Consider the following 11231-nt stretch of genomic DNA (forward strand, 5'->3'; position numbering starts at 1 on the left):
TGGTTTTTAATATAAATTTTAAGTTGCTATAACCACCCCAGAGACCTTACGGTGAAGGTCGGGTACTAAATTGAATAAAGGACGATGATATTCAGAGCTTGGTTTTCCTCTCTTCCTCCTTGATTTCCTTAATGGACCTACTTCTTGCACAGCTTTAATCGAGGGCATATATCTGGCAGCATCAATATCCCATTTGGATCGGCATTCACTGCTGAAGGAGACCTCGTCCAGTGCCCTGCTACTTCCACTCTTCAGAGCTTTAAAGGGAGAGTTGTCGTGGTTGTAGGACACGTGGCAAAGAATGCAGCACTGGTAAGTTTTCTATGATGGCATGAATGTTAAGGATGAGAAGGTTTAACAATAACAGTTAGTTAGTGGTACGGTAGTGTGTAATTTTCTGGACAGAATTCTACAGAAATAAAGACTCGGTCTAGACATACAACTTTTTAGATTACTGGGATATTAATCTGTATCTCATGTACGAAACCAGTTCCATGATAGACATGGAAGAGTGTCGCTGAAATTTATTCACTTATATATTTGTGTGTGGTTTTGCTATGGTTGCTTTTGTATTTCTTCTGTGGTTTTGGCTATTAAATGTTCTACTGGTTTCATTGTAGCTTTTAATCATTGTGTTTTATGAGCTGTTGTAAACTGCCCTGAAAATTTTCAATTGGAGGGGGGTATTGCAGTGTTTTGAATATGTTAATGCATAATGGATTGGCAGCAGTAACTCACAACAACAACAGACGGAGTCTTGAGGTGGTGGTAAGGGTTTAATTTAGTTCCTGGGGTGTTTCAACACTGGTGTTACAATTATGTCAGTTTTTACTTGATTTGTGTGTTAAGGGTAACTGCACACATTCGCTTAAAATCAGAGCAGGTCTGATTTTATGAATGTCTCAAAGCACTTGCTTATTGACAGTCTTCAGATAGCTAGATTTTGTCTGTGAGCAGGTTTCCCCCATCTCTTTCTTGTGTGGCACAAACTCCCTATTTGAAGGACCCTGTTTACTTGGGCAATGGAATTCACATGGTTTCCAGCATCACTGAAGTAGCTCACAGAATGTGAGTGTGGCCTCTTTGCCTGGTCAACAAACAAGGAAACCAGAAAAACAACTTGCCCAAGAAGAGTGAACAGAAATATCTCTGCTTTCTTGCTTTCTTCCTTTTTCTTTGGGGGTGGGGGAGAATATTGCAATGGCCAGTATGGTAAACAACACCTTTTCTGAAACTGATCACATTACTGAATGCATAGTGAGTTAATTGCATCTACTAAGAGCACTAATTCTGAAGAATTGTCATATTTCTATTAATACACTTAGACGTGCAAGCCGACTCTCTGTGATCTGAAATGACAGGGTTGTCCTTTTGCAGTGCAGAAGTAATCCTCTTAATGTGAAAAAGAAGCTCAAGCTTAACATTATTAATCTGTTGACAATAATAATTAGCCATTCTTGTCTCTGTTACTCTGGGAACAGCATTTTCTTGGACACAACTTTGGGAGCTCAGGCCAGGAGGGGGTGATTATGAAGCTAAATGAACTTTTTACCCTACAGTGTTTTTATAGCTGTCTGTGGTTATGGCACATGAACTTTTGATCATCACAGCCATTTGTTTTTGGCCTGAAAAGTTACCAGAATGTTACTATCTCATTTTCTGGAACAATTTTTAAATACCTCACTCCAAATACCAAAATATCACAATTCTTGCTAGCACAGAGAAATATTCGCCATTAGGGAGAGATGGGCAACCAACTCCAAACAAAAAGTCAGAGTCGGAGTCATGATTTTGCACGAGGTTTTGTTGGCTTATTATAAAGCACAAGGAAACAGACACATTCTTGGCAAATGTATCTTTCCCTTATGAAACTGACGTGTTTCCAAATGTGCCTGGTGACCCTTCCACGTGGGAACTGTTCCTTTGGCTGACAGCAAAAGAAAGTATCTTGGTTCACATCACAATGATCATTGTAGAATATTTTCGGTGCTTACTAATTACTGAATCTATGCACAGTGGATGCATGAAATAGTTTTCCAACAGGTTTGGGGGAGCCCCTCCCCATGAAAGGCGTCTCTGGGAGGCTGAGCCAAGAGTGGAGGAACAACAGGGACTCTTGAAGCTTTTCCCAATGAACCGTGGTTTCATGCTTTTCTCCACATTGTTTCTCATGCCTGGAACTTGAGGGTGCACAGCAGTGCAGCTGGAAAGGGTTAAACTCCCTCTCCTTCCTGCACTCCCAACTGCAGACAGCCACAAACAATTTTAAGGCATCGTATTTTTGCGTTAAATCACACAAAGTGGGGTGAAATGAGGGAGCAACGATGAGCAAACTTAACTCCACCTCCCATCACTGTTGCCCTCCACAGGTTGGAGGAATAACATCTTTGGTGGAGAGCCTGGTCTGCTTTTGTAGGCTACCTCGGAAGATTTAAAACCCTGTTGCATCATGCGGGGAGCCAACATAGGTAGAGCAGTCCGTCCCCCCCACACACACGCTACACCTCAAACCCATGGAGGGCAACAGGAGACAGAGCCAGCATTTGCATCCTTGCTTTCCCCCTTCATACATTGATTCAGCACAGAAGTAGGATGCCTGAATAAGACTGTAGCTTTGTGTCATTTTAAAACAGGCATCAGGAAAAGGTTACACATCTGCCATATGATGTCTAGTTTGGACCCAGAGGCATTCCATTTTGCTCCCCTTTGCCCTCAGAACCAAGAACGGTGTTGAACGAGAAGTACATAGAAACCTTGTTGTTTTCCAAATGGCTTTGAATGTTTTGCTGTTTGATTCCTTTAGCACATTTGTTGATTCTGCTTCCTTTTTAGAAACACCTGTAGTATTCTTGCAGTTGTATCAATGGATGCTTCACCAAGTATATTGTCCCTTGTAAAGTTCAAGGTGGTGGGAAGGCGGGACAGGCTGTATAAATAAAGTTAGGATTATTTTGCAGCTTAGGTAAGAAGACCCTGTGAACTGCTTCCTTCCACCCGAGCTGACTGTGTTGATTTTATGCAAACACAACATAAATTGTTACAGCAAATTACTAACTAAGCAGTCTTTGGTGGTGGCGAGATCTTTCCACTTTGAAAAGTTGGAAGAACTGTTTAATAAATACTTGTACATTTTTAAGTAAACAGTTTGATCTGCGGTAAGTGTGGTCAAATTTAAAGTAGTTAAGCTAGAAATGTTCTCTTTTGGCGTATGCTGGCCTGTGGTAGCCTTATCTCTTATCATATTTTTCCATCTGTGCAGATGAATGGGAACTTTAAACTCCTTGTGCGTTAGACCCTTATACCTGTCAGTTTATACTTGAAATTATGGAGTGGAAAGTGTACATTCCTCACCAGTTGAGCATGCAAGGAATTTTTCCTTGATCTTGAGTGAAAAGTGCATTTTTACCATACTCTGTTTTTCACTACTTATCTCCCTCATTACCATCATATTTCAGGGTTGGTACAGCTGCAAACCACATCTAAGAAACATGTTTCCAGTGTCATTGATCACCAGAGGATCTTTACTGTTTGACTTTGTTAAATAAGTAGTCACCTACAAAACTAATAGGGATCTAAGAGTGTGCACCATGGTGTGTGGAATCAATGCAGAACAGCCAGTAGCTTAATATGTTTAGGTGGCCCCATGCATATCAGATTTTCTACCCACGTATACATGGTCCCCACACTGATGACTTCTGAACACTGATGACTTCTGAATGACTTTCTGGTCCAAAGTGATTTTACCAGATAATTTAGTAATTGGTGTTTAACTGCTGTTGTTTTTAACTTGTGATGTTACTACTGCTTTGTGCGTTTGAGCTGTTTGAGTCTGTTGATACTAGATTGTATCCAACATTAGTCATGCTCGAGAGCAGACACATGAACACGACTAAACTAGGTCCATTCATGTGAATAGATCTACTTAGTAAATTTTGTTGAATGCCACCCATTGTTTTTAATTCTGCTGCTATAGTGGGCTGTGGTCAAATAATTTTTACTCAAAGTAGACCCACTGAAATCAGTGGGTCCAAATCAGACATGGCCATTAATTTTTGCTGGGTCTACTCTGAGTAAATATTAGTTGACCTCAGCTCTATATTTTTAGATGTCTTGGTGGTTTTAGGGTATTATGGTATTATATATTTTTAAATGTTTAAAGTTAGCTAATTGAATTAAAGCGGCCTACATTTTATAAGTGTCTGGTAATCATGATCTCAGTCAAATATTGTGAATTCCTAAAATGGGGTTGTGTGCTGATAAAGCATTGAAGGATTGCTTTACCTCATTCTGGATTTCTTGTATAAGAACATATTGGACCATAGTTACTTAAACATTATCATTGAATTAAATCATTTAACAATATGCTCCCAAGAAACCGCAAGATCCAATGCATGATGTAGAAAAGTACCATTGTTTGCTTCTACTGCATTTTTTAGCCAACCCGCCTTCACAAATCTTCCATTTTTCCCCCTTACACTTGTCTGTAAGAGAAATGAAGTGCCAGGATTTGGCCTTAGTCCAGTTACTGCTCAACAGTTTTCCCCTCCCTTAATGGAATCTCCATTGTATACACTTTGAGTGCATGAAGTGTCTAACGTACCAACATACATGAAAGATGTTAAGTTTTACTGCTCTCAGCAGTCTGGACATAAACATAATTTGACCCTACCTTCTATTGAGGAACGTGATAGTTGACAGTAGAACTGTAAACACAAGATTTTAGCTTCTGATGCATGAGTATAACAAGAAGTTGGAGCTATACATTCTAAAGCAGATAAATGTATTCAGGAGAAAAAGTTTAAAAATGAGTAGCGATCAGTGGTTAGCCTTAAAGGGACTTTGATGGTATCCAGGCTGCCCTGGGTATTCCTCCCCAAGCAATGAGAGAAGAGGTGGGAAAAGCAGTCAAGGCAGCCCCTGCCTTCCTGGTAACAAGTGGGCAGGACAGTTTGGGGAGGGGGGTCAGCCAGCCATTATCATTAGCACAAGGACCAAGGAACTGGATGGAGACCAAGAAGGCTTGAATAGCTGCTACGTTGCCAAGGGGATGTTGCCGCACCTGACACCATTTGAGACCCTGGATGTCTCCCAACCTGCCTCTGGAAGCTTGCAGCACTTTAAGAAACAGAGGGAAGGGGCTAGGGAGGAGATCAACCTGCTGACTCTTGTCTTTACCAGCGGCAAAATGTGGGGTAGACACTACCCATCTCTCCATATCTGCGGCTCAAGAGGGAGGTAAACTCATTGCATTGCAAGGGGTTGCACAACTCTCAGGGGTCACTTCCAACTCTACAATTCTGTGATTCTGTGATTTTAACCTCTGCAGCTACATCCATGTTTGTTGCCAAAAGTTAAAGTGCTAGACAACAGGGGTGATCATCATTTAGCATCATTAGTAGAGGGGGAAGTATTTAGCACTAATCCCCTAGTTATACCCATAATTATAGCAGGGGTAATTGGATATTCTTGAACTCTGAACTCCCATCAGCTTTGCTGGCTGCTAGTGGTGGCATTTGGAGACCAACAAAATGAAGAGGACACCACATTGGCTACACCTGGTCCTGCAGTTAGTTTTCCAGAGCTACGTTCCAAGTACATGTAAGTGAAATAATTGCACGTTCCTTAGCCGGGTTGGCATTATGTAAACTGCCATGCACACCAATGGAACTGTATAAAGGAAATTAGCAATAACCGCCAATGTTCCTCTAGCAGTGTTTTACTTTGCAGAAAGCACAGGTGAAGAAGATGTCGTGTCTTTCTAGCAACTGGCATGTGTGGCATCGCCTCTGACAAATGCAGGTTTTTCTTGGTGCAAGTGAGACCTGAGTATGAAACATGGCCTCAGCCAATTATTTGGTGCTGTTGGATAGTAACCTAGATAGAACCTAGACATAATCCAATACGACTGTTTTTGAATTGGGTGCAGAGCGGGGCTGCTTTCATTGTTATTTATTGTGATTTGTCGCCTTTTCAAATTGCATCCATGGATGTCTCTCTCTGGTGAAAATGATGCATGCAAGCACACGCTGTCCTTCATCCCATCAATAAATATCTTCCCAAATTCTATTTACAAGACCACCTAGTTCCATGTCACATTTTACATCTGTCCCTTTCCACTCAAGCTCTTCGCCATTTCTTTTCTCTGCAGTATTCCTCATCCTTTGGACCACCCAGCTAGCAAAAGGCACTACATTTCTTCTGCAGTACTCTGCTGATCTCTCTCTCTCTTACAGCTGATATTTCAGCAGTTGTCACAGATCCTCTCCAGCCTGGTTGCTAAGGGTCTCCCAGCATGAGGGTAGTAATAGCCCTTTGTCCCGTTGGGAGGTTTAAAAGGTCATTTGTCAAAGTTTCAGTGAAATCCTTGTTTTACTACATCATGATTACTTGGGCATTACGGACGAATAGGACAGCGCAAGATTTATCAGCTCTGAGCGAGAAGCAAATCTTCAGGACACACAGTTGCCTTTTGAATAAACGGAAGCCAAAGGCACAGCCGTAAAATACATAACTGGAGTTCTGTTGGCTTTTCACTTGAAATTATGAATAGATCTCAAGGGTTGTAGTTCTGTATTCATGGCCCCTTCATATGCAGCTGCAACCACTTGGGAGCAGGTTCCCTTTGGTGCTCAAATGCATCTCCCAGGTATGCATGGGAATACTGTAGTGTAGGGTGACCTAGGGGTCCTTCCAAGCCATTGACAATGAGGTAGAAAAGACTGACTTCATCAGCCCAGTTTTTTGTTTGTGTACGGGTTAATGCATAAATAAAAAAGCTTAATAGCAGGGTAGGGTCAGGAATCGTAGTGGAGACCTTCTACTATATGTTGATAAGGAAATGTGCACAATTCCTTCTTCATGGAAGGTTAATATGCACCTTCTCCGTGAGGCCTGGTGAATGTGCACAATGGCTGGTTTTTCTGCACAATAACTTACATTCCCCTTAATAGCTATGCCACCGTCAATGTGCATTACAAGAGTTGAACATGATAGGGTGCTGCCTCAAGGAGTTTACAGTCTAAAATTCAACCCAGAAAGAATAGGGGAAGATTATGGGTTTTTTAATTTCAGTTGCTTTGACTTACTTATAATTGGGCCTTGGGATAATATAAGGTGGATGAATGGATTTGGCATTTCAAGGAAAATGTTAGCTTTGAGACCAAATGAGAGCCGATATCCTGTAGGTGTTCTGAAAGGCATAGGAGGCAGAAAAGAATAAGGGGCATAGTCAACTGTCAGATGACCGGACGTAGGGTGGAACTGGGAAAGGTTGCATGCAGGAGTGCATTGGGACTTAAGAGTGAAGAAATTGCAAGGGTGAGACTATGGAGGGTTTTTCCAGTAAGGGCAATTGGTTTTCATTCGGAGTGGGCTGAATGAATGCAAGACAGAGAAGAGATTTAAGAAGACATGCCATGCAATCACAGGCTACAGAAAGCCGAGAGCTGAAGTGCACCAATGGAAAATCCATAAAGGTTGTTTGTAGCCAAAGCAACACAACTCGGGTTCTTGGCAAAGGAAGCAAAGAGCTGTATTTTCTGGTCTACCCACATTGTTGCCGTGTCATCCCCTGGGTAACAATAAAGCCAATGTTTTGTTGAGTTTTCCCCTTCTCCTGACCACAGACAGCGCCCTTCTGTCGATCTGGCAGCAACCTGAATGGAGACACAGACGCCAAGGTTGTTTGGCCTTGCTCTTTGCTAAAGTGGTTTGTTTAGCAGCAGCTACACTCAGTACTCTACATCTGTGTGATCAGCTGTGTCTCTGTTTGCATAGGTGTACGGTGTACTTTGATTGTTCACCAAACTCTGCAGCTGGTTCAAGCCCAACATGAGAAGCTGTGGCATACAAAAAGATCATCTGCAGCCAATGGGAGAGGTTTTAACACAGGGACTGGAAACCTGTGATGCTGCAGTTGCTTCTGGACAATAGCTCCCATTGTTCCTGCCCATTGGCCATTCTGGCTAGGACTCATGGAAGCTGGAGTTCAGGATGCAGCAGGTTCACCATTTGTTTCTTAGGCCATGTCCTGAAGGCACACGACAGGCAGCAATATGGAGGGTGTGTGTGGAGAGAGAAAGTATGCTTAGAATCTCAGAACTGTAGAGGTGGAAGGGACACCAGGGGCTATCTAGTCCAACCCCCTGCAATGCAGGAATCTCGGCTATAGCATCCATGACAAGTGGCCATCCAGCCTCTACTTAAAGCAGTTTGATTATGCAGCATAAACACAAGGATGGTGGTTGTTCCTCTTTAAACCCAGTGAACCCCTCTTTTACTGTTTCGCCTACTCTTTGTATAGCAATTATTATCATTATTATTTTATCATTTATATTCCCCAGCAACTCTGGGCAGCTTCCAGCAATATAAAATCACAATAAAACATCAAACACTAAAAACTTCGCTGTAGAGAGTTGCCTTCTGGTGTCTTCTGAATGTCCTGTAGTTGTTTCTCTGTTGTTAATCTGTTACTCCACAGTGGCTGGTAGGGTGGAAGGCAGGGAGCCCAACAGTTGGCAGATCCCAGAACTAATCACAGGCATAGCCAACAAATTCTAGTTTCCTCCCCATTGTCCTGACTGCAGAACTGAGACAAAGGAGGAAGGCGGCAGCCACAACCTGGACTAGTTGTAAGAAGGCAGGTGGGGGCTGACGGAAGCTGACGGAAGGCAGACGGAGGTTGCTGGGACAGTGCCCCATTTTCCCTGATGGTCTAGCCTCCACTGCCATTGCCTGATTTATATTACAGTGCCTTTTTATTGGGCATCTATTGTCATTTGGGCAAGAGTCTTCTTCATTTTTGGTGCACATATCTAGCCTGGTGTTGTCTCTTCCCCCTTGCCTCAGATTCCTATCACCTGTTATCTGATCTGTCTTCCTGCCTTCCTTTTCTTTTTTGCCCAGGATGGAACATGGGTCTTTCAGCACATGTTTCGCCACTGATCTGTTACCCCTTGCCTTAAGAAAGCAACAACTTTTAATCTTTTATCAGCACAGTACGGTCTGTTTGTTTGTTTGTTTGTTTGTTTGTTTGTTTGTTTATATAGAGAACAGGCAAACCATCAAAATACCTTGAAATAATTTTGTAAAGCAATACTGTGGTTTGATTGATAGGATGATGCAGGTATCCCAGCAAGCCACCTTGCTCCTTTGTGCTAATGTGTATGTGCACATTCAGAAATGATAGGCATCTTCCTGACATTGGGTCTTTCTGCTTCAGTTTGCAGCTCACCTGGTGAAAGTCAAATATCCAAGGGTTTGCATTTTGGATGGAGGCATCAACAAAATCAAGCCAACTGGTCTGCTGACTGTTCCTTCTCCACAAATATGAGTGAGAAGCTTGCATTTTTATCAACAATATGAGAAGATTCTTTATGGGCATTACGGCATCTGCGTTGCAATAGCGACACATATTTTTTATGGCTTTCCATCGTGATTTTGCAGGAAATACTGTAGTATTCTTCCCTTTCACCTTTTTTCTGGATGAAAAAGTGGAGCTTTGGAATGTTTAATGTCACCCCAAGTCATCTAAGATCATCGTGGCAATGAACATCAACTGTGCTATTTTAAAAATCCGCAGACATTCTCTCAAAATATTCATGCAAAAATAAGTGAATTGTTTTAAAGTAAATGTTTCAGAGAGCGAACACTTTAAATTAATGGGATGCAATCAACTCATGCAGATCCGATAAATGTTGGGCTCTTGCACATTTCCCTTTCAAAGAGTTCTGTTGTCTTATTTCTCTTGTTTTTCTATTTCTAGTGCTCTTTCTTTTTTAAAAGATATTGGTATCAATAAAATAGCATGCCTCCACTCTTGGCAACATTTAAAAAACATTTTGTTCTATCAAATACTTCATTTAAGCCATGTTTAACCTTTCTTTCTTTGAAAAATTTCAAATGTCTGAATATTAACTTTGATATAAATGAACTTTACAAATGACGTCTGCGTAAAAAGTATAGGCTTGTGCACAGACCTCACAGATAACATCCTCAGGCTTTATGTTTTAATTTGTAATGTAATTTAAATTTGCTTTTTGCAAATTCTAAAACTCCGAAGAAATATCTCTACTTCAACAACTTACAGACAGCGTCAGAAGGAAAACAGTCGTGTGTGGAGAGCTTAAGGTGGAGAACACCCTGGCAGTCTTCACCTTTATGTTTTTCAGCATTATAAGACCTATTGCTTACAGTGTCTGCATCAATAGACTAAAATAAAGTCCTGAGTTTGTTTTTACCGTAATCAGAGCCTGGCATGATAACAATTTTTTCCTTTTTTTAGAGAGGAGCCCTTGAAATGTGAAGATTAACAATAACATCTCAAGTGCATAAAAGAGGTTGCCTAATCTGGGTTTCAGACCACAGTGATTTTTTTTATGCTTCTAGACAGCACATTTTACTTTCAAATGAAGACATTAGATAAAGGGCAAGTTTATATATATATATATATATATATATATATACACACACACACACACACATATATATATATATATATATATATATATATATATATATATATATATTCTCTTTGTTAATCATAAGTGCATCTCACTCATCCAGTCCCTTCTTCCCAAGCAATGGAATGGGAGGTATACCTGAGGCCCAACTGATTCTCTCATGAGTTTGGGGTTGGAGGATGGCTGATGCTTCAAAGACCAAAGGTGATAGAACAATCATTGTGGGACTGGGAAGATGTGAGTGACAAGCCAGTTGCTTCCCCTAAGCCAACAGAAATTCCTCCCCTACTGAGTTCCATGGGATACCAGTAACATTCTCCCAAGCCAAATGCAGAAAAAGCCCACCTGAAAGAACAGGCCCTGGATTCTTCTCCAGCTCAGATTAAAAGGGAAACCAGAGAAGAGTGCCCATTTTCCCACCCTGTCACATGTTGATCTTCTGCCTCGATGGAGTAGATATATTCCCATTTCCATAGGAGTAGGAAACCATCAAAACTCTATGGAATCAGAAATCTTATCACAGGTGATTTCATCATATCCTTCACCTTTGTAAAGCTATGATTAGGCCAGGGGTCAGCAAACTTTTTCATCAGGAGGCCAGTCCACTGTCCCTCAGACCTTGTGGGGAGCCGGACTATATTTTGAAAAATATAAATACCCTGCAAGCCAGTCCCGCAGCTGCCTCCGGACCTGGAAGAAGAATGTACTCTGCACGCACTCAGAGGCGCGTCTCGGCACCGCCCGCTCACCAGAGTTGACCAGCAGCAGCTG

The 11231-nt window shown here is 41.6% G+C and overlaps 1 long non-coding RNA gene across 1 annotated transcript; it reads left to right on the forward strand.

Annotated features, from left to right (window-relative positions):
• Nucleotides 1-85: 85 nt before the first annotated feature.
• LOC308485077 lies at nt 86-10243 on the forward strand. Its single transcript, XR_013990312.1, has 2 exons — nt 86-312; nt 9221-10243. It is a non-coding gene; the product is annotated as an uncharacterized lncRNA (long non-coding RNA).
• The last annotated feature ends 988 nt before the right edge of the window (nt 10244-11231 follow it).

The sequence above is a fragment of the Podarcis pityusensis genome (assembly GCF_964106645.2).
Source record: "Podarcis pityusensis genome assembly, chromosome: 9".
Lineage (NCBI taxonomy): Eukaryota > Metazoa > Chordata > Lepidosauria > Squamata > Lacertidae > Podarcis > Podarcis pityusensis.